The sequence below is a fragment of the Lissotriton vulgaris genome, chromosome 4_1 (assembly GCF_964263255.1).
Source record: "Lissotriton vulgaris chromosome 4_1, aLisVul1.2, whole genome shotgun sequence".
NCBI classification, from domain to species: Eukaryota; Metazoa; Chordata; class Amphibia; order Caudata; family Salamandridae; genus Lissotriton; species Lissotriton vulgaris.
The window spans coordinates 465,639,134-465,663,063 of NC_141691.1; positions in this window are offsets into that span (position 1 = coordinate 465,639,134).

Here is a 23,930-nt window from a genome sequence, read left to right on the forward strand (position 1 = left end):
CTGTGACCCCTCTTCGCCTCTGCCCTGAGTGGTTCGCTCCCTTGTCTCTCTGACGAGACACGGTATTGTAGAAGCTGCGATCATTTGCATTGAACTGTGACATTGTGTTTTAGCCGATATTTCATTTGGATTTGCCTCGCTTGCTTGTAGCATTCCTGCATTATAGTTTGCTTTCTGCGCGTTAGCCCCCGGCGCCCTGACCTGCTCCCCCCTCCATTTTGTCCCTGTTGTTGGTGTTGTTGTGCTTCCCGAGCCCGCCCCGCCTCCCAGCTGAGACGCCCTCGCCCCTCCCCCCCACCATCCATATATGACAGTTCTTCCCGCGCGCAGCATTCACGCGCAGCGACCGCGCCCAACCCGCGCCGAAGGTGCGCCAAAGGTAAGCCCGTCTACGCCCGTCCGCGCCTGGACCGCGCCCAGCGCCACACCCCCTGCCCCTCGCGCTGCGCTGCCCTCCCGCATCACCTACGATGCCGCCACCCTCCTAGCCCTTAACCCCGGTCGCGCCCCCAACTGCGTCCAAGCCGCTCCTGGACACACTCATGGGCCTTTCTCTTGCTACTCCTGCAAATTCAACGGCACCAACTGCATCTCCGCTACGACCACACCACAGATTCCCGACCCCAACCACCTACAATGCATCCTTCTCAACACCCGCTCGGTCCACAGACACGCCATTGACCTATGGAACCTACTAGACACCATCTCTCCAGACGTCGCCTTCCTAACTGAAACATGGATGAACGCCTCTTCCGCCCCAGACATCACCATTGCCATCCCGGAAGACTATAAGATCACACGCAAGGACCGTACCGGCCACACAGGAGGAGGAATCGCTATCGTCCATAAGAAATCAATCCGCATCTCAACCAGCTCTGACGCCAACCTCGCCAACTCCGAACACCTTCACTTCCAGATCCACATCGACCCCAAGACCACACTCAGAGGCACCCTCCTCTACAGACCACCAGGACCCCGCGCTAAATTCAGTGAAGACATCCCGGACTTCATCACTCCACACGCCATCCCCTCCAAAGACTACATCCTTCTGGGAGACCTCAACTTTCACCTTGAAAAGATCAACGACCGCAACACCACCACCCTCTTGGACAACCTCGCCAACCTCGGACTTAAACAACTAGTCACTTCACCCACCCACATCGCAGGTCACACACTCGACCCCATCTTCACCTCCAGCAATCATGTCTCCTTCAGCCACACTACGGATCTCCTCTGGACTGACCACAGCTGCGTTCACTTCACCTACAACAAGCCAAAACCCACCAACCACCTCCAACCAACTCTGCAAAGAAACTGGAACAAAATCACCACCGAGCAGATCTCCGCATCGCTCCTCCTAAACACCCCAGCCCACTCTTCTAACCCAAACCAAGCCGCCACCAACCTCACCCTATGGTTATCCAACACCGCCGACACCTTAGCTCCACTGAAAAAACATCAAAGCAAACCTGGCAGCAAGAAGGCCTCATGGTTCAACGATGATCTTAAGAAGTCCAAGAAACTCTGCCGCTCCCTTGAAAAGGCCTGGAAAAAAGACCCAACCACTAGCACCAAGGACGCCTTCAAAAACGCCTCCCGCACTCACCACCAACTAATCCGAAAGGCCAAGAAAACAGCACTCAAGGATCGACTTGACAACAACGCCCACAACAGCAAGGAACTCTTTAACATCGTCAAGGAATTTTCCAACCCCTCGGCCAACTCCAACGACATCACCCCCTCTCAAGCCCTCTGCGACTCCCTAGCCTCATTCTTCCACAACAAGATTGCAGACATCCACAACAGCTTCGACAACCAACCCGGAGACCAACCCACCCAACCATTTGCTGAACATTCCCCCCCCGTGAACACCCTTAACGAATGGAACCCAATCTCCACTGAGGACACCATCCGCCTGATGAACTCCATCCACTCAGGATCCCCCACAGACCCATGTCCTCACCCCATCTTCAACAAAGCAGACTCCATCATAGCACCGCACCTCCGAGACGTCATCAACTGCTCCTTCAACTCCGCCACCTTCCCGGAAAGCTGGAAACACGCTGAACTCACCGCCCTTCTGAAAAAACCCACAGCGGACCCCACCGAACTCAAAAATTACCGCCCCATTTCGCTCCTTCCATTCCCGGCCAAAGTCATCGAGAAAGCTGTCAACAACCAGCTCGCCGCTTTCCTCGAAGCCAACAAATCCCTCGACTCCTCACAATCTGGCTTCCGAGCAAAACACAGCACTGAGACCGCCCTCATCGCAGCAACAGACGACATTCGAACTCTACTGGACAATGGAGACACAGTCACCCTCATCCTCCTCGACCTCTCTGCAGCCTTCGACACGGTCTGCCACAGCACCCTCTTACAACGCCTCAGAAACATCGGAATACAAGGAAAAGCACTTGAATGGATCACCTCGTTCCTCACCGGAAGAACCCAGAGAGTCCGCCTCCCACCATTCAAGTCCGAGGCCACTGAAGTCATCTGTGGCGTACCACAAGGATCTTCACTCAGCCCCACCCTTTTCAACGTATACATGAGCCCCCTCGCGGCCATCGCCCGCCAACACAACCTCAACATCATCTCTTACGTGGATGACACTCAACTAATCCTCTCTCTCACCAATGACCCCAGCACCGCCAAAACTAACCTACACGAAGGAATGAAAGAAGTTGCCGAATGGATGAAACAAAGCCGTCTGAAACTGAACTCAGACAAAACAGAAGTCCTCATCTTAGGTACATCCCCCTCTGCATGGGACGACTCTTGGTGGCCGGAAGCCCTTGGAAAAGCACCCATCCCGACAGACCACGCACGGAACCTAGGCGTCATCCTGGATTCTTCACTCTCAATGAACAGACAAGTCAGCGCCGTATCCTCATCCTGCTTCAACATTCTTCGCATGCTCAGAAAAACATTTCGCTGGATCCCCACCGAAACAAGGAAAACAGTCACCCATGCTCTAGTCACGAGCCGACTGGACTACGGAAACACCCTCTACGCAGGTACTACCGCTAAACTCCAGAAGAAACTCCAACGAATCCAAAACGCCTCAGCCAGGATCATATTAGACATCCCGCGCAACGAACACATCTCTGGTCACCTGAAAGACCTCCACTGGCTACCCGTCAATAAGAGAATCACTTTCCGACTGCTAACCCACGAACACAAATCACTCTACGACATCGGACCAGAATGCCTCAACTCACGACTGTCCTTCTACACCCCCTCCCGCCAACTACGTTCTTCCAGCCAAGCCCTCGCCACTGTACCTCGCATCAACAAGACCACCATGGGAGGCAGATCCTTCTCATACCTGGCTGCTAAAACATGGAACTCACTCCCCGCTCACCTTCGCCTCACCCAGAACCACCTAGCATTCAGAAAGCAACTTAAAACGTGGATATTTGACAAGTAATCCTCCTCCCCTTTCTAAGCGCCTTGAGACCCTCTGGGTAGGTAGTGCGCTATATAAATTCTCTGACTTGACTTGACTTGAGTCAGTTGGATGTTTTTCCATTGTGCCAAGTCTCTGAAACCGAAATCAAAAATCCTCAGTGGGGCAAGGACACAGGCTGTAGCTGAATAATGCTCCATGACATCAGATAGCCACTGAAAGAGGTCCAGGTTAATCATTTGAATTTTTGCAGGAAATCTCCCAATGGTAGAACTTTGAATGTTGCACCCAAGAAAGGTCTCTGGCTGGATGGATACTTTTGGGGCCTTTATCAGGTGATGATTCCCAACTTCGGACTTTGTCACCGTTTTGGATCTCAGATTCTTTCAGAGGCAAGGCTGCAGGCTGTAGCCAAGCAGGACTATATATGACCAGATACCTTCTCATGCAGGTTCCGCTGAATCAGATTTGCTGCTTATGGAAAAGATCAGAGAGAGGGCAACCTTTCAATTAGGCTCTCTGGCAATGCATCTTAATCGGATTGGCTTGGCAGGTTGGTCGTGGTGCAGCAGAGGTCTTTCAATCCCTAACATTTTCTAAGCCTTAGGTTTCAGGATATGTTAGGATCATTATGCTTTGAAACCAGCCAAAAGTCTAGGGACTTGGGGACATCACATAGGAGTCAAGACTATCTTAAGATGAGGCCAGCAGCAGAGTCCAGTTTGAACTGGTTTCAGGAAAAAGTATCTTGTTGCATTCCAGTGGCTTGAACTGAAGGTCATCCTTAGGACCCTTAGTGCCTACTTATTTGCCCCCGATACAGGTGGGAGAACAGGTACAGTCTTCAAGACTTTCCCAGGTCACAGACACCATGTCTAGTTCTCTTCTCTTTTTGTTAAGGTCCAGAAAGTGTTCTGAGAAGGGTGCTGTGTGTGCCCCATGTATGCCTGGCACCAGCCCGTGAGTAAGGATGACTTCTTGCCTCTTCCTAACCAATATTGTAAATGTTCCCAGGGACAAACATACCGACATTTTCAGCACTCATGTGTGGTCTAATAAACACACTCACACTAGACCCCTCACCTCTAAAATCGAAGATGGTGGAACTCTTCTTCCCTTGTGCGGTGCCTTAGTGCCCCTCAAGAGGTGCAGCCAGGGAAATGAGCAACCCCTCCTTTGTGGTCATTCCAAACGTGTTTTTGGGACAGCTTCTTTGCCACTGGGTTTAGTGCCTGCCTGACTGGTGGAATAAAAAGGGGCCCTGCCAAGGTGTCAGGTCACATTTGCCTGTGACAAGGTAGGCCTCTTTGAAGTTAATCGATTTCCTGGGTACAGCCAGCTCAGATGTTCATCCTGCTGGAGGAACAGGCACATCTCACCACTCTCAAGGCCTTTGTCCTAGGTCTGCGTGCAGTTGTCAGACCTTGTCAAGGGGGTTATTCAACTACCAGGTGACATTTGAAGCAAATGGGCCTCCAAAGGATTTTGGCAGGGAAAAGGAAATTATCTAAAAGTAACCTTTCCAAGACATGTATTACAAATCCAACTTCACCAGTAAATTGGCATTTATTAAATGTTTCCTAGCCAGAGATAACATTATTAAATGTAATATTGCATCACACTTCTTTTCCTATGGATCAGCCAGTTTTTGCTAACGGGAAAATAGTCTTGCTATTGATGGCAGTGAAACCCTATTCAAACAACAACCACATTCCTTGTCAGGGTCAAGCCACAAGCAAACCCCAAATTGACATGTGCTCAACCCACTTATATCTTGGCACACAGCAATCAGGCTCAACACAACACAAGAACAATCCCAAACCATTTTAGTCAAACAGAGTGGATTTTAATAAATAAAATGATATCAGAACAACAAAAATCCAATCAGTAGAATCAAAGATATTCAATTTAAATGTTTTAAGTGAAAATAGCTTCTCAACACATAAAATGCCACTTGTGGTCATCTGGTTATGCTAAACCGGGGACAAATCTCAAGCTCAAGCTGACCACAATGCAATACATCACCCTATATCTGCTCCCCACTCCACTGTGGTCGACCAGTATTTCTGATTTTCCCCCATTTTTGTGTGACCTGATGACCACGCGTGGTGCTTTGTCCTTTTAGGCACTATTTTCACTTATTAAGTATTTCCAGTGGGACTAATTCTGAAAAGCTGTTTTTAGAGTCTGGCGTAGATAGTTCTATTTGCAGTGGAGGATGATGAGTGCCTTGGACTGTTATTGCTTTACTGGGAAGAGCTGATCAAGCATTGCGGAGAGTCATTGCTGTAGCTTCACTTTGGTAGTCATCGTGGGCTATCTTTGCAGCAGTGCAAAGTGCATGTCTCCCATTGTGTTTATCACTGGCAGTCACTGTCGATGAGTAGGGCAGGTCTTACTGGAGCTTTCTGCTGGTGGTTTTCACAGATGGCCGCATTTACGGTCGCGAGGAATCCAAACTTCAGAATTTTCACCTTTTCTTCAGGAGGCATACACTCAGATGGCACCCAAGAGTCAAGGACCTTGGAGGCACTTCGAGGAGGATCAGGGACTCAATCAAGCAAAGGCCAGAAGGGCTCAGGCAGGTCGAGCAGCAGATCCAGGCACGCTCAGTTGCAGCATGGCAGCTGGGCCATTGAAGGGAGGCATTTCAAGCTTGTTATGTCCTTATAGCTCGCACAGGAGCTCAACCATCTGGCCTTTGAAGTCACTCTTCTTAGGCTAGAATGAAGGCAAGCATGTCCTTTCTCCTTCTCAGACAGCAAGGCACTTCTTCAAGCAGCAGCACATTCATCTGGCAGCAGGGCATGAATTCTTCTGTAACTTCCACAGGTTCATAATGTTCTCTTGAGTTGCTCAGTAGGGCCAATATTAATACGTGGGGCCAGCCTTTTTGTAGGGGAGACTCCCTAAATGATCCCCACATCTTGTTCTGGAAAGCACTTCCACATCCTCTGTCAAGGCTACAAACTATGTGGGGTTACAAAAGGCAGGGCATGCCTCATGACATGTTCCTTTTTTATGAGCAGGAGCCAAAGCCCTTTGAAGTGTTAGTGAGGCTTGGTACATCTTGCAAGGGTGGCCCATCCTGTCCATACCTAAGCCCTCTTTGTGTTTGTCTGGAAGCAATACTCAAAACCCAAACGCAGAGCCATTCCCAGCCCATGTGACTGAGGAAACTGGCAGAAGGTACAAATGCTTGGGACAAGAAAATGGCAACTTTGTAACAGTGGCATTTTCAGAATTGTGACTCAAAATCCGTTTTTTCATTAAAGAGGAATTTAAATACAATTCATTTGAGTGCAACGAGAACATCTCTATCTGCTTCCAATCCAAATTCAGCACTTGTTCATCAATGGGAGAGACAGTGAAAAAGAGTTTTTCACTATCAGATATATGCACAACTTAAGGCCAGAAGTAATAAAAAAAGAAAGGTTTTGGCCTGGCAAAAGGTTTATTTTGCCATGTATAAATGGCAGTGTAAAAGTGCACTACAGGCTGCAGTGGCAGACCTGAGACATATTTTAAAAGGCTACTTTAGTGGGTGAAAATGAGTACTGCTTGCCCACTAGATTGCATTAAATGTACATGCCTTGGGTGCATGTAGTACCATTAAGTAGACACGTACAAGTAAATTAAACATGCCAACAAGGTTTAGGCTAATTTTACCATGTTTGAAGGAGAGACCACATGCACTTTAACACTAGTTAACAGTGGTAAAGTGCACAAAGTCCTAAGGCCAACAAAAACAGAAATCAGGAAAATGAAGGAGTGAAGGGAAAACGTTTGGGGGAATACCACGCCAAGAATGTCAGGTCTAAAAGGTAGTCTATGTCTTACATATCACCTGCTGTATATTTTGTGGTTTGTTTGTGATGTGATTCCTAATCCTTTCTGCCTTTCTCCTTAGGGTATGCAATCTATAAATGTATCTCCACTCTCTTACAGTTTGATGTAAAATTTTCTTCTATTACTTTGCTGGTTCTCTTATAAAAACGTATGAACTAAATAATGTTTTTACACTTACTTATGACTCTTTTTATTTAAGTAAATATTGACTACATATTATTTACACTCCACAAAATACAGATTTATTTCTATTATTCCATCCTTGATTGTGCATGTTTACAAGTTCAGGAGGGAATATGGCAACGTAACTGCAGAAGAAAAAAAGAAATCTGCACAAAGATTATGAAGGCAGTATTCAGTCCAGAGCATATAAATCTTCAGGTAGAAATATGGAAATGAACCAGAATGTGGGCAAGGAAAGTAAAGCATGTATTAAAACAAATAGTGGAAAACACAAGTTAAGAATGAAGGTGTTATTGAGACACTGGTAGCACCCACATTAGGAATGGTTGCAGGTAGTATATGAAAATGAAAGAGAGTGACAACATGTACAAATGAAGATGCTTCTGTATGGAACAAGAACTTTAAGGAGCTCAATGAAAAGATCATGTGCAATTGGGTAGTAAACCACATCATGATATCAATGAACCAGGTAAAGAGGAGACTTGATCAATACAGGCAGAAATTCTTACAGAGAAGTCATTTGCTCTAAACAACAAAGAAAATATTACATAGGTTAGTGAGTTAATTGCCAAACAAGTGCAGCCAAAAGCAGAATGTAAACATGTTGAACATTTTGGCTACATTTGAGGAAAGTGAGACTGGAAACAAACTTCCAGTACAGATGATTTTTTAATGAGGATTGCTATTTTCAGCAGCATACCTAGTTTTTGCTGTTGACTGAGTTGCATCAATTGCAAAGGAGAAGTAAGCACCAAGGAAGGAACATATTATAGTTAGAGTTCACGTTTTGGAAAGACATACTCCAGGTCCTGTATGTGGGAGTTAGTGTAGTAATATCTGTAACATAAGACAGGAGTCAATTAAGAAACTGATTTTTCTTAAACAAGTGTAGCAGGGGAAGGGTAAAGTGGAAGGGCTCCGAACGTAATGCGGCCAGAAAAAGTACAAGCCATACGCATGTTTTCCGACTGACTCGTACAGCTGTAGGAGCAAGCAACAAGTACAAAGCGATAAACGTGAAATCGCCGACCGAATCATCTCTGGATCTGAACCGCTCCATGCGCAATGGAGGCAATTTCCGACCGAGCCAGTATGATGCACGATTTGGACAGCCGAATCGAGTCAGAGCCTCCAACACGTAGACGCTCTAGGAAGCGGACTTCGGGGGTCCGTGCCAGACCACCCTTCACCCGTAGTCGTACGAGTTGATCCCAGGGTGGGCCCAGGGGTCCCCCCTACACATGCATGTATGGTGCAGGTGTCACAGACCTGTCCCCACTACAGGGGGCACCCTTGTGTGCAACATACCTTTTTCATCAATGGGAGCCTATGTAAGCGTTGTGCAACAGGCTCCCATTGACTTCAATAGGGCTTTGAGCGACCTGTGTCTGTCAGTGCTTGTTCGTATCATACTCGGGCACTCGGAGCACCGGAGCACAAGTGGGTCAGAAAGCCCTCCGGATCCGAGGCAGATGGAACCTGCTCCCAGCAAGATCGGAAACGGCCCGTAAGTCTTGATACATGCACAGTTCATATATTTTAAAACTTGCAGGGTCATTCTTTGGCTTGCTTATCAAATCAAGTGTGTGGCGGTACTTTCCATCATATTCAGATGTTGTCAATTGACCATACTAACATGCTAAATCTAGCTAAAAAGCTGAAAAAGTCCATCACATCATCTAGAAAAAATTATTTGTGACTGTTAAAATAGGACTCACTCTAATATAAAAGGATTTCAGAAGAAATTCAAATGACATACTTTGGGCCACAAAGACAGAAGAGGGAAAATGTAACAATAGTGGAGGTACCAACAAGTGAATCACTGAAGAGAATCAGTTTTAGGAAACAATAGAATGAATTTACAGCAACATCAGCAGAACCTCAAGTCAAGTATATGTTTTTTGCCATCACACAAAATATAAGGCACAGAAAAAATAGGTGCATATATTAATGCAAAAACTGAAGACAGACTTCAGTTACAGTGGTTTAATCTTGCTCTATATCTAATAAATGAGGAATTGTTTCATATATGTATCAACCAAGCTGCCTGAAAAGGCTCTGTTAATAAACATGATGATAATAAAATGCTCGCAAGATTTATTTAAAATAGCTTAGCAATCTCCCCAATTCTTCATGAACATCTGCTGCGGAATGTTTATGAGAGAACTGTCATCCAAATAGTGCGCCCTTTTCAAGTTATAGGTCATTTGCAGTCAAAAAATGCAACATGACCTCCAAATGAGTTCAGGAAAGGTCTAAAAAGGAAAGCCGTATATCTTCCACTAGTCTTGAAAGAGAACATTGAAACACTGTGTAGAAAGAGTAATTGAAGAACCACTAGTGATTTCCGTGCATTGTGAGTCAACAAAAGTATGGAAAAATTCTGAACTTGACAACTAACATAAGGTTAATACAGGTCTACAATACTTGAAAGCAGAAAACAAGTATTACAAAGATGTCAACCTTGACCAACATTTGTCTTCATTTGGCACAGGCATTAAATTCGAGAAAGCGTGGTCAGTTTAAGAGAGTAGATTCTGCTAAATAAGAAGCCATCTAAGCACACTGCAGTATTCATCAAGAATGATGCTTTGGACTTGTATCAAATAAGGCAGGCAAAAGAGGAGTTAATTAGTATGTGGAAAAAGAGTTAAAAAGCCTGTTGTTTTCCACTTCTTTCCTACAGGATAGATAGACTGTTGCAATGATCACCTAGTACAAATTCCTGCTTCTGACTGTAGGTCAACTGGACTACATTCTGAAGATCCATGATTTAGACAGAACATTAAATATTTTTTTTCTCCATATGTTTAGGCACACATTTTCAAAACAGGAGCACAGTTCCTTCATATGTTAGCTAGAGAATTTCTTGAGAATGTCTTCGGTAAGTGCAACCTCAGCAATCTCATGGCATGTCAACTTGGTACAAATGGGTACATATTACGTTGGTGTGCTGACTTAAAGTGTATGTTGCGTCATTTAGGTAAACCAACTTAGTTTGTAACGTTCAGCTGTTTAGAGTACACTTGGGTTTGTATTCCAAGCTAACACAAATATTGAAAGTATCAATTTTAAAAACACCTGGAGAATTGTGTTCCATGGGACCATCAAATATATGTAGATACTTTAATCATCCGTTTCAAGCCATACATTAAATCCTTTTCTGCAAGAAAGTCCTACACCTAGTGATGTTTTACTACTTTTGAAAGAAAAAGTATCAATCAAGAGGCTCCCCACAAACTCACCTTTCTGTTGATAAAAAAGAGTGTCAAAAGTCAGGAAAGATAGAGACAAATCAGTTTTAGAATTTATTGAGAAGTACGCTAATTGTGCAATTCCAAATGATCTCAGCATAACATCCTTAGACAGCAAATGATGTAATTTTGGTCACACAAATTTAGAAAATATTTTCAAAGAAATAGAGGGAAAGGAAAATGTTACATAAAGTACCACTTTGCTTTCTCTAGGCCTGTTATTTCTAAAGGAAAATAAATTAATGTTTACAGTCAAACATACAGTCACTCTCAAATAATCAAAACACATACAATAATAAGAGAAGTGAAGCTACTACCCTGTAATTTTCTCTATATGGAATGCAAATATGGATATTTTGTTGCAGACTGTAGGAAAGACCATCTTTTACATGGTGTACCAGCAGATATTTGCCCTAGAAGGTTTTCATGGCTGTATAACTCTGCAATTTAGCCCTGCTAACTAGTGTTACAGTGCCTGTGCTCTTCCCTTCAACATGATGAAATTGGTACACCGCTAACTGACATATTTAATATACCTCATAGTCCATAGTATATGGAACAAAGCATGCCCAGCGCCTGCCTGCAAGTTAAATAGTACTAGAGAATTGCAGCACCTGTGGTGCTATTCACTACAGTGAAAGTAAAAAACATGGATTCAGGCTTACCTGTTAGCCAAACCAAAACAGCTTTCAACTTCATTTGGACCTGTCTAAATAAACAAATTTGACATGCCTAAGCCTTCCTTTCAAATATTATTACATCACCTGTGATCAAGCCTTATCGTCCATAAGGAACAGTGGATGATATTTAAAAGTAGGACATGCAGAAATTGCATGTAAGGTGTGATTTTACAGTAAAACAGCCTCAACAACTATTTAGAGTGTAGTACATCCAGCTGTTGAATACATATGCGTTATTAAATTTTATAATGGCATCTCTGAGAAACAGTTTGAAATTACACTTAAGACTCTTGAAATATTTATTAAAACCCCAAATAAGGGGGCGTGGCCAAGATGGCGGGGTGAGTGGACGCACTCGTCCTGAGCTCCTCCGGCCCTGGGCCCCTTAATCGCTGAAACTGCGCTGATCTCCCCCCCAGGTCGCTGCAATTGGCGGCGCAACAGAGAAGAACCCCAGTGTAGCTGCCAAGGGGAAGCAGATGCCTGTAGATGCGCTTGAACGGTCCCAGACCATGAACCATTGTCGGGAGCAGGAGAGGCCCGGGACGCGAGCCGGAGGTGGAGCCAGAACTTACTCCATGGCGGCCGTTCACCCCGGTGGGTGCGTCGAGGCTGCGGGTCCTGCCCCCCAGTGCCGGATACTCCTGCCCGACCCTGCGGGAGATCCCGGTGGTCCGAGTCGCCTGTTCCCCGGAGGCGGGGTAGCAGGGGTGCGAGCCTCGGGGCCGGGCACTACGCGAGGCCGAGGCTTGGGCCTACGCTTCGGGCCCCGGAGGCGCTGGAGGACGCTTTAGATTGGTGGAAAGCCATCGGCAGTGCTCATCGGGTGCTGTGCTGCACCCCCGAAGAAGCGAGTGCCCTACGGTGAGTCGAGGTCCTTGGGGAGGCCGCTGGAGGCTGTGACGCCGCTGTAGGAGGGTCCTCACGCGAGGCTGCGGCTGCTGCCTACACCTCCCGGAGCGCCCCTACGGAGGACTGGAGGCTGGAGAATCTCGCTGCCTGCTGCGGAGGGGCTCGGCCGCTTGCCCGACCCTGGAGACGGCCCTGACCGCAGTGCTGAACCCCGAATTGACAGCGCCTCGGGGAGGCCTGGAACCGAAGCGGCCGGTGTAGCGACGCCCACCCAGACTCAGCGGAGGTGCAGTGGCACGCTGAACGAGAGGCACAGGCTCCCCTGCCCATACTGTTGGGAAGCGACGAAGGTGCCAGCAGACTACTAGTGTGGCCTACAGTCCTGGACATCCTGCATACATCAGGCCTGATTGAGGGGTGACTCTCCCGCGGAGCGGAGGGCGCTGGTGGTGGCCCCCCTGTTTGTGGGGTGGTGAGGGACCTGGGGGCTCGTGACTACGGTGCTGGCCATGGAAGAAGTGAAGGAAGGGCTGGCCCAGCCTGACCTGGAGACCCTAGTGGACAGCCGGTCCCCTGAGTGAACGGACCACAGCTCGAATTACGGACCATCGGAGGGGGTTGACCAGTGGTGCGAGCTGATCCACTGGATCCTTGGCGGTGAGGTGTGGAGGCACTGCGGCTTGGTTTAGGGCGTGCGCCAGAGGTTAGCCAGATGCCCCACGGACCATTCAAGAAGGCGCCTCCACGTGCAAGATGGCGAACAACAGAGGGGCCTAAAAGGGGGAGCGCACGTTGCCGGACATGCTGAGCAGGAGCAACGTGAGACAGGAACGGGGACAGCAGTCTCCAAGCCAACCGGGTGGCTCCCAGGGGGCGAGCGGAGGGGAGCCACCGGTCACAAGATCTTTCCTTGAGTCCCTCTTTAGCTCCTTGAGGATTTTCAAACGCTTAAGCAGGAGGTGGCTGGGGAGGTCCGAGAGATACGGAGGGAGGTTGACGGCCTCGGAGACAGAGTGACCATGGTGGAGGACGCTGGCCACGCCAGGGACGAAGAGATCACACAATTACAACAAGAGGTTATACTGCTGCGGGACCAGCATCTTGATCTTCAGTCGCACGCCGAGGACCTTGAGAACCGCTCCCGGAGGAACAACATCCGAGTCCGGGGAGTTCCTTCCAGGGAAGAAGGGGAGGACGTAGCTGCGTACCTGGGGGACTTATTCAGAGAGGTACTGGGTGAATCGGCCGATTTTCCCATCCGGATCGACAGGGCGCACAGGGTGGGCCTGCAACGCCGGTCGTCGGCGCCTCCTCCCGACATCCTGGCCTTCCTGCCGGACTATCCCCTGAAAGAGACAATCCTTCGCAAAGCACGGAAGAGGTCATCCCTGGAATTTAGAGGTCACCGGGTGGCCCTTTACCAAGATCTGGCAGCATCTACCTTGCAGAAACGTAAGGCCTTCAAAATTGCGACTGACTTCCTACGGGAGTATGGCACTCAGTACTCCTGGGGTCACCCTTTCCGCCTCATTTTCCGTTGGAACGGGACTCTGCATCAGCTGCGTTCCCTTCAAGATACTTGTGGAGTACTGGGAATCACTGCAACAGATGACGGAACACACACGCCGCACCATCGACGCGTCACTAGAGACGGGTGGCAGACGATCCCTGGTCAACGGTCTTCTACTTCCTCAGCGCGGCCGGACTCGCCTACTGTAAATGCAGACATGGACAGTGCAGAGCGGGGTGTGGCCAGTGACACAGCGACTGGTGAGGTGGCACTGGCGGCTTGAGAAAACTCCGGGGGGAGATCGACATCGCCATAACTGTAATGCAGATTTGGGAGTCCGGGGGGGGACGGGGAAGTACGTGGTGGCTGGACGTCCACTTTTGTGACTTTCCGGAGAATTGTCTGTTGAGGACCGGACTGGGACAATGGGTTCTTGGGGTTCTTTGGGGGTCCGAGAGGGAGGGGTTGGGGTTGTTGAGACAGTTGCATTTGCGGGTTGGGACTGGGGTCAGTTGGGGAGTTGGGAAGGAGGGTGGAATGATTGGGGGGACGGGGAGTGGGGTGGGTTGGGAAGGGGGGTGGGACCCGGGAGTTGGAGGGGTGGGGGGAGGGCCGTCCAGTGCACAATGTGGTTCCTAGTCATACAGGCAATATGCATGCTTCTTGGTTTGCTCAGACATGAATGCTGCACACACATCTATGCTTTTCTCTTTGCTCTGCTGCCTCTGATGGAGTGCGGAGCCCCTGTACTCCCCGCCCTGCTGGAACGGGGCCTCTATGCTTTCTGTTATGTTCCTTCATATGCCCCCGGTTAAATGTAAAGTTGTTACCCTGAATGTTCGGGGTTTGAATAATCCTGTTAAGAGGCGGGCAGTGCTCTCTCTTCTAGAGAGTACCCAGGCAGACATATGTTTACTCCAGGAGACGCATCTGCTGCCGCAGGACACACATAGGCTGCGCTCTCACAAGTTCCCGTCACAGTTCTTCTCTTCATGTACCACTAAGACAGCGGGGGTGGCGATACTAGTAGCCAGACACTTCAAAGGGGAAATCCTCCACAAATTCACCGAACAGAGGGGCAGGTTGTTGGCTTATCGGTTCAGGATAGGGGGTCTTCCTTTTACGATTGGGTCCCTGTATAGCCCTAATGAACGGCAAGATCGTTTCCTGCAGGCGGCGGTCGAGGACATTACTGCCTCACAGGATAGACATATCATATTAGGGGGAGACTTTAACATGGTTTTTGATTCCACAATGGATAGGTCGGCGCAGCGCTCCCCGCAGGTCGGGGAATTCTCAGCTGATTGTAGAGCTCAGTTAGCAGAGGTGGACCTCCTTGATCTCTGGCGACACTTGCATCCCACGGCTAGGGACTATTCGTACTACTCCCACGCACACAAGACGTGTGCGAGCGCTGGCCTCGGGGTCCGAAATAGGTGTGCTATCTCTATCGGATCATGCCCCGGTTGAGGCCACGTTGTGTCTACCCCCGGCGGTTTCCCCTCCCAGGACGTGGCGCCTCCGCGACACGTTGTTGCATAGGAATGAAGTGGTTGACCGCATTGAGGGAGCGACCCGGGAACATCTAACCCACAATGACAATTCCGACACCAGCCGGGCCACGCAATGGGCGGCACTGAAAGCTGTCATCCGAGGGGAATTTTTGGCGATTTCCGCGGCCGACAATTGGGAGCGACAGGCCAAGAGGGATGAACTCACAGATAGGGTTTGCGAGCTTGAGCATATTCACCTTAGGACAGGGGCCCCCAGGATTTGGCGGCAGCTCAAGGAAGCGAGGAAGCTCCTACCGGCTTTGGACCTCGACCGGGCGGAGTATGCTGCTCTCCGGCTGCGCCATACCTTTTACACCGGGGGGGGACCGTTGCGGTAAACTGCTAGCTAATAGGCTCCGGGCGATGCGCCAGAACCAGTTGGTGAAGGAGATCTCTGACCCGGCGGGAGCGGTGGTGACGGAGGACGCTCAGATTGCGGCCGCCTTTTGCAGGTTCTATGCGGATCTTTACACGGGAGAACCCCCAGATGAGACGGTTATGACCGCCTATCTGGATTCGGTCACCTTGCCCTCTCTGGATCCCTCGCAGGCGGAACACTTAAATCGTGATATTGGAGTAGAGGAGGTGATTTCTGCTATTGCCAGACTCAAACATGGCAAAGCACCGGGCCCGGATGGATACACAGCGCTCTGTTACAAAACGTTTTGCACGACGTTAGCCCCTGTCCTTACTCGCCTCTTTAATTCATTTGCTGAACCGGGAGCCACTCCACCTGATCTTCTGCGGGCTTCTATCACAGTCATCCCCAAGCCTGGAAAAGACCCTAAGCGTTGTGGATCCTACAGGGCGATCTCTCTTTTGAATATTGATCTGAAGCTATACACGGGGATCCTAGCTGCACGTTTAGCCCCTTACTTGCCCGGTCTTATTGCTCCTGACCAGGCTGGTTTTGTCCCAGGGAGACAGACGGTGAACAATACGAAATGGATCGTCCACCTGCTGGAGAAGGCCTCCCGGATTCCGGGGGAACGAATGATGCTAGCAGTGGACGCGGAGATGGCATTTGACCGAGTACACTGGCCTTATTTGGAACGGGTCCTAATGAAAGCAGGCATAGGGGAAAAGTTCAGCTCCATGATTTTTAATTGTTATAATCGGCCGTCGGCAGTCGTCCGCGTAAATGGGTATACCTCTGGGGCCTTTGACATCGTACGGGGCACTCGACAGGGGTGTCCGCTTTCGCCCCTGCTCTTCGCTCTTTATATGGAGCCTTTCGCCCAGCGGGTGCACGACAACCAGGCGGTGACGGGAATACGGATGGGAGGGTTCACACACGCTATCAGCCTTTATGCTGACGATGTCATCTTATCGATTGCCGAACCCCGGACGGCCTTGCCGGCCTGTATAGAGGAGCTGGACTCCTTTGGCACGGTCGCGGGGTTCCAAATGAACATGGGAAAGTCGGTGGCTCTTGATATCTCCCTCGAGCCGGCTACTAGGACCTATTTGCAACATCGGTTCCCCATGCTTTGGTCGTCAGGGGCTGTACCCTATTTAGGGATCCAGATTGCTTCCACATTACTGACTATGGTGTCGGCCAACTACCTGGCCCTAGGTGCCAAGATCAGGGAGGAACTGGGCCGGTGGAACCGTGGAACCTTCTCTTGGTTGGGCAGGATTGCCGCCATCAAAATGACAGTCTTGCCCCAGGTGCTTTATCTGTTTCGGGCCCTGCCGCTCCAACCGCCGGTCGGGTTGATTCCACAACTACAGGCAGACGTCTTGCGCTTTGTCTGGCAGGGTAAGAAATCCAGAATGCGCAGAGCTCTCTCGCTATTGGCTCCTGAGGCAGGGGGTTTGGGAATACCTGACTTCCGTAAATACTTCCAGGCAGCGCAGTTGCGTTATCTTGTGGAATGGAGTCGGTGGGAGTCCGATAAGCATTGGCTCTTCCAGGATCAGGCGGTGGCGGGAAGACCCTTGCAGGAAATCCCGTTCTTGCGTCGACCTCACCGGCCCAAGAACTTATACGCCTCCTTTATTACAAGGGTGCCCCTGAGGGTGTGGGATGCTACTAACACCCCATATGGCCTTACCACGTTCCCGTCGCCACTCACTCCGTTGGTGGACAACCCGGACTTCACCCTGGGAATGGAGAAGGGGGCGTTTACACACTGGAGACAGGCGGGGTGTAGAGCCTTGTGTCATTTGTATGGCCCTGAGGGGGTGGTACCCTTCCTGCAGTTTCGCCAGGAGTTCTCACTCCCGGAGCCCGAGCGGCACCGCTATATGCAGGCTCGCCATTGGGCCCTTCAGCTGCAGGTGAGAGAGTCAGCTGATCGGCTTTTTCTTCCATTCGAAAAGTGGTTGCTGTCACGAAAGTCTGATTCGAAACTGATCACGGATCTTTATAAACTACTGCAACCGCCCTCGACACACCTTTACCACCCGGGGAGGGAACGCTGGGAACGGGAGCTGGGGAGGACGTTGAGCCCTAAGGAATGGGAGCACATATCTTATAGAGCAAGGCACTCTGCGTACCACATGGGTCTCACTGATACATTTACCAAGATCTCCACCTATTGGTACTACACACCAGAACGGGTCCACGAGTTTGATAGTAGCAAGGAGGATACATGTTGGCGAGGGTGCGGACACCGGGGCACACTCACACACATTCTATGGGATTGCCCATTACTGGAGCCTTATTGGAAGGATGAAATCGACTCTCATTTTAGCATTGAATTACCACGCTTCCCCGCTTACACCCTGCTGGGGCTCCCGAATGGACTGATGTATCCCCTCAGATCCCGTAAAGGTAGGCAGATAGCTATAGCTTTAGGGTCTGCAGTACAGAATATTTTGATTCACTGGCACTCCGCTACGATACCCTCCATCACAGGTTGGCTCCATAGGCTATGGCATGTATTAGGCATGGAGAAATTGTCTCTCACAGTGGCGGGTGATATAGAGCAATTTAATGAGCTTTGGCAACCCTTTCATTCCTTATTGCTTTCCGAATTTAAGGAGCTTACCTGCCCTAAGTACCTCCGCCTTCTGCGGCTTACCAGCCCTGTCACTCCTGCCCAGTGACTTGTTGGGGGTTTCATTCTCTCTGTAGGAGGTAGCTTTTGATGTACATTCTGGCTAGGGCTGTGCACTGGACGTTGGGTGGGGAAGGGGGAGGGGGAGGTTGTGAATGGGGTGTTGGGATGTTGGGGGTTTGTGGGGGGGAGTTTTTGCAATAGAAATGTCACTTCATGCTGCGACAGTTCACATCATGTATCGCTATGATGGCATAGCCCACTAGAACTGCACTTTCTGACTCGTTGCTGGGGACCGGGCCTACCCGCCCTGTTATGGCGCCTTTTGATGTTGTGTGTTTGTCCCAGTGTGTTGTGCTGAATAAAATACTTTAAACTTAAAACCCCAAATAATTAATGAGATAGAATTCTTGTTGTGGGGAGATGTTTTAGCTTCTCTGACTAGATAACCATTTGGTCAGTGTCCAGGATATAATTAACTTCAAAGAGCCTCTCCTGTCAGAGGCAGATGTCATTTGACTCTTGCTTGGCTCCTAGTTTGTTCTCCCGGTCTGCCAGGCTCCAGTACAAGATGGGAGGGTCCTGCCCCATAAGTGGTTTGAGGTAATCACAGATGAAGGGTTGCTCATTTACGTGGCCAGATTTCTGGACTAGGCACACAGAGTATGGAGAAAGGAAGAAGTGTTTCACCATCCTGGATTTAGGCGGAGAGAGGCACTGTGGGATTGTTTGCTGTAGGGTATGGAGGGAATGCTGCAAAAGTGGGTAAGGTTAAATTTGAGAACCTTTACCCTATTGATTAGGGAGAGTTCGGTAGCAATCCACAATTTTATGCCAGACATAAATGTGGCAGCCACAATATCCTCCTTAGACCACTACTTGATATGCGGATGATCAGAAGAGTACTGAATCTGCTGTTTGAGACCTGAGAAGAGCCCTGAAGGTATGGAGCTGGTCTCTGCCTTGACCTCAGGACAAAGAAATAGACTCCAAGGGTCATAAGACTGACTTCTTGCTCAGTTAAAACTAACACAGCAAGATAGAAGATTTTCTTGCAACTTCCTAAGAGACCACTTCGAACTGTACAGGACCCTGCTCATGACTTCTGCTGGAGTGAGCCTTGGTCCCCATGTGCTGTTCCTGAGGTGCTAGAACCTTGGGCTGTGTCAAAGAGTACTCTTCCTAACATACTGTGAAACCTGGGATGTAGAAACTTTGTGGTTCCAAAGATTTCTGAGGGGCGAGGACAAACCTGCCAACCTTATCTGATGAAGGTGCACAGCTTCTGGGCTGAAGATTCAGGTTTCCCCCAGTCAGGGCATTTGTGCAACTGCAAATCACTTTCAGCAGGACCACAGGAGAGGGGACTGGGCCTCGTGGAGTCCTCTTCAGCTATGGCCCACAGCACCCCACGTGCTATTCCTGAGGTACTGGCACCCTGTTCTGTGTTAAACTCTACTCCCCCTAACATTCTGGGAAACCTGGGACTTAAATACCTTTAGGTTCCAAAGACTTCTGAGGGACTGGGCCAAACCTTTTAGGATGATTATACAAATATGCTGTAGGGATAAAGATTTAGGGTTCCTCCACTCAGAAAATCCAGACTCAGCATAGTATCCTATGCCGATGACACACACGTAATCCTCTCCCTCACCAATGAACCCAACATCACCAGACACAGCTTCCAGAAAGGAATGAATGACGTTGCAGTCAGGATGAGCAGCAGCTGCCTGAAGCTCAACACAGAGAAAATGGAAGTCCTCGTCCTCTGATCTACCAGCTCCGCATGGGACAACACCTGGTGGGCCACCACCCTCTGCAACCCCCTCACAACCAAAGACCATGCCTGCATTATCAGCATCATGCTCGACTCCTCCCTCACCATGAACCGACAGATCAGCGCTGTATCCTCCACGTGCTTCAATACCTTTTGCAAGAACTTCAAATGGATCCCCCCGAATCCAGAAAGACAATCACCCACGCACTCATAACCAGCAGACTGGACTATGGGAAAGCCCTCTATGCCGTAATCAATAAATCTTTACTCCTCAAATTCCAGAACATCCAGAACGCCACAGCCAGAATTGTCCTTGGCATCCCACAACAAGACCACATCACCCAGCACCTACGAGAACTCCACTGACTCCCTGTTGAAAAGAGAGTGACCTTCAAGCACCTCACTCACACCTACAAATCCCTCCACAACACCGGACCCAAATACCTCAATGAAAGAATCTCCTTCTACGCACTCAAGAGAAGCCTCCACTCCACCGATCTTGCCCTGGCTGAAATCCCACGCATCTGAAGAGCCAGGGCAGGAGTGAATGCCTTCTTCTACATCACAAGACTTGGAACGAACACCTCCTCAGCATCAGGTGAACCCCCACACTGCAAGCATTCAGGAAGAGCCTCAAGACGTGGCTCTTTGGATAAGAAAGAGCTGCTCAAACTCCCCCACCCCCACAGCACCTTGAGACCCTCACAGGTGAGTTGTGCACTTCACAAATCCCTTATTCATTGATTGACTCAGTGCTCTTCTGCAGCAGCATATCCTATTCTGAGTAACCTTGGAAGAAGCTATTCAGCCTTGTGGAGACCACTTCGGCTATTGCCAGCAAACGTGTCCTGCTGCAGGAATACAAGCTCAAAAAAAGTGAATGTAGAAATCTTCACTGGGTGAAGGCACCAAAAATATCTGGCTGTTAAGGGGTCTTTCTCGGGCACAATACTTTGAATTTCTCCCATTTGGAGGTCTCCCATCAAACATAAATGGCTTCACCGGGACCTTGTCTGATGGCTATATACCTCATGGAGCCCTACTCAGCCACAGACTTCTGTCTTATCCCACTGAAGATTTTGACTTCCACTTCAGAGAGTAAGTCTGAGGGTAAAACATCTGACCAGGTAGAATCTTGTTTCTGTAGCAGAGCCAAGCTTCATTGTGGTCGTTCTAAAATTCCAATGATTCTGACTTACCTAAACATGTTGAATGATGTAATTCAAGATCAGGACATAATAGCATCAAGATTGTGAAAAACGGTTCTAAAGGGTGCTAGATTTCAGGGACAAGTAGTCAAGATCCACTTGGCCAGCCTATTGAAGATAATGAGGCACCCATAGCTATAGATGAAACTTGAATATGCTATGGATCATGTGAGAAGTCAGTCCATTGATTTATATAGTCTTGTAGCTCAACTTAATGACGAGCTGTTAAAGATATTCCTGGACATAACAGCATCAGTTGACTCTGAAATTCTGCATGAGAAATCTGAATGTACCTGCAACACATTCAAATGAAAAGCATAACAACAAGTTAGATAGGGTGTTAGAGTCAGGTTATTGGCTTAGGGGCAAAAGTTACTGACTAACTGACAACGGGCCATTGTAGGACCAGACACCTCACAGGAACAATGAAACACAGAGGCTACTGGGGAAATTGGGAGATGGGACAGCAGGATCTGGGCAGTGCTATTAATGGTGTCATGATGTCACTTAAGGTTTTGAGCTTTTCAGTGACTGAGTATCCGGTCCGCTCTAATTAAGTTCTGGGTATCCCTAGAGATCAGTTTATGAACTTCTTTGATTGGCCTAAGGAACTCCTGAAGAGTAGGCAATGTGACATACTCTGGGGAAATGGATGATGCAGGGATTCTGCTCAGGAACATAACTACGCTTGCTGCTATAGAACAACACCAAGTAAGTTCTGAGTCACCATACCACTTCTGTATATATTGGCCAGAATCTCACCAGCTTATAGTACCTCACTTGCCCTCCTAACCTTCCCAGAGAGACAAGTGATTTGGAACCCCAGAACAGTACACTCCGACCCTCTCAGGTAGTAGGTCACCCCCTTCATCCTCTCACTTGTACTTGTCCAAAACAAATAGAAAAGAGACATGAAGGTAGTTTACATTATTTATTTAAACTCTTGTGCTCTGATATGCCATAAATTGGGCCACAACTAGAAAACAGATAAAGGTCAGTAATGTCATTAGCATGATAAGCAGACTATATACAATACGAACCCTGTCATATTATCTGACAGATTTGTCTAAACCCACCCTCACTACAAAAGCTAAGTGATTATAGATTATAGACCTCTGGGTGAAGTGGTGGACTGCATACCTTGGTCAGTGCTACGAGACTACAGGGCAGCAGCCACAGGGCGTTCCATCGGGTGACACCAGATCTGTTAGCTCAGGCTCAGGTGGACCATCCTCTGTCCTACACGGGTGATCTGGATAATGACCTAGAGAGTCTGCAATCCTGGCTCCTAGCTAGATTAAATGAGCTTGCCCCATTACAGCCACCTAGATCTGCTACCCAACGGATCTCGGCCCCTTGGTTTACGGAGGAATTGGCCCACTCCCGTAGACAATGTAAAGTCGCTGAACGGGCATGGAGAGCCCATTATGATACTGAGGCTAAACAGATCTATAAATCCATGATGAAATCCTATCATGATTTAATTCTTCAGGGCAAGAAATGCTACTTTGCCAAAAGAATTGAGGAAGCGGCTAACTCCTGCAAGGAGATTTTCTCAATTGTTCGAGAATTTACCACCCCGCGCTCATCCTCAGCTCAGGACGCCCCGGCGGAGACCTGGGCCAACACCATTGCTAATTTTTTCACCACCAAAATTAGGCAAATACAGGGCTCTTTTCCTCCTAAACCAATAGATGACCCTTTGGCTCCGCCGATCGAGACAGTTCCTCTGTCAACTTCGGGCCCAGTCCTGCTAGACTTTCCGCCCCTTACGGTATCCGCATCCTTAGCTCTGATGAGGAACCTTAAATCGGGCTCACCTCGCGATCCTTGTCCAGCAAAATTTCTAGCGAGAATGGCAGATGTTGTCAACTCCTTAGCCAATCCCATTCTTAACCTCTCCCTGAGTCAGGGAGCTTTGCCTCAATCTTGGAAACAGGCTATGGTTATTCCTCTCATTAAGAAGCCCAACCTGGACCCAGAAGTGCCATCCAATTACAGGCCGATCTCGCTCCTTCCAGCACTTACCAAAATCTTGGAGAAACACGTTCATAGCGTGCTCTCTAACTTCCTGGAGTCGAACGAGCTACTCCATGAGTCCCAATCGGGCTTTCGTTCGAACCTAAGCACCGAGACGGCGCTCCTGGAAGTCTCTGAGATTGTGAAGGAGGTGCTGAACACCGGAGGCAGGGTGATGTTAGTTATGTTAGACCTGTCGGCGGCGTTCGACACCGTCCCCCATGAGGATCTCCTCATTAGGCTACATGACATCGGTCTAGGGGGGACGGTGCTCAACTGGTTTCGTTCCTTCTTAGCCAACCGCCGACAGACGGTCTGGGTCCCATCTGGATCTGCCGAAATGCCGCCATTGGGAGTTGGAGTCCCTCAGGGCTCAGTATTGAGCCCTACTCTATTTAACATCCTCATGACCCCTCTGGCGACATTGGCGGAGTCCTTTGGGGCCCGGATCGTCTCTTATGCTGACGACACCCAGCTTCTGTTCACCTACCGCAAGAGCGAAGATTTCGATGGAGAAAGTATCCGGGAGTGCCTTGGGGCTGTTTTTAATTGGTTCCAACTTAACAGCCTCAAGTGCAACTCGGACAAATCCGAGATACTTTTTTTCGGATGCCCATCGGAACCGGATTGG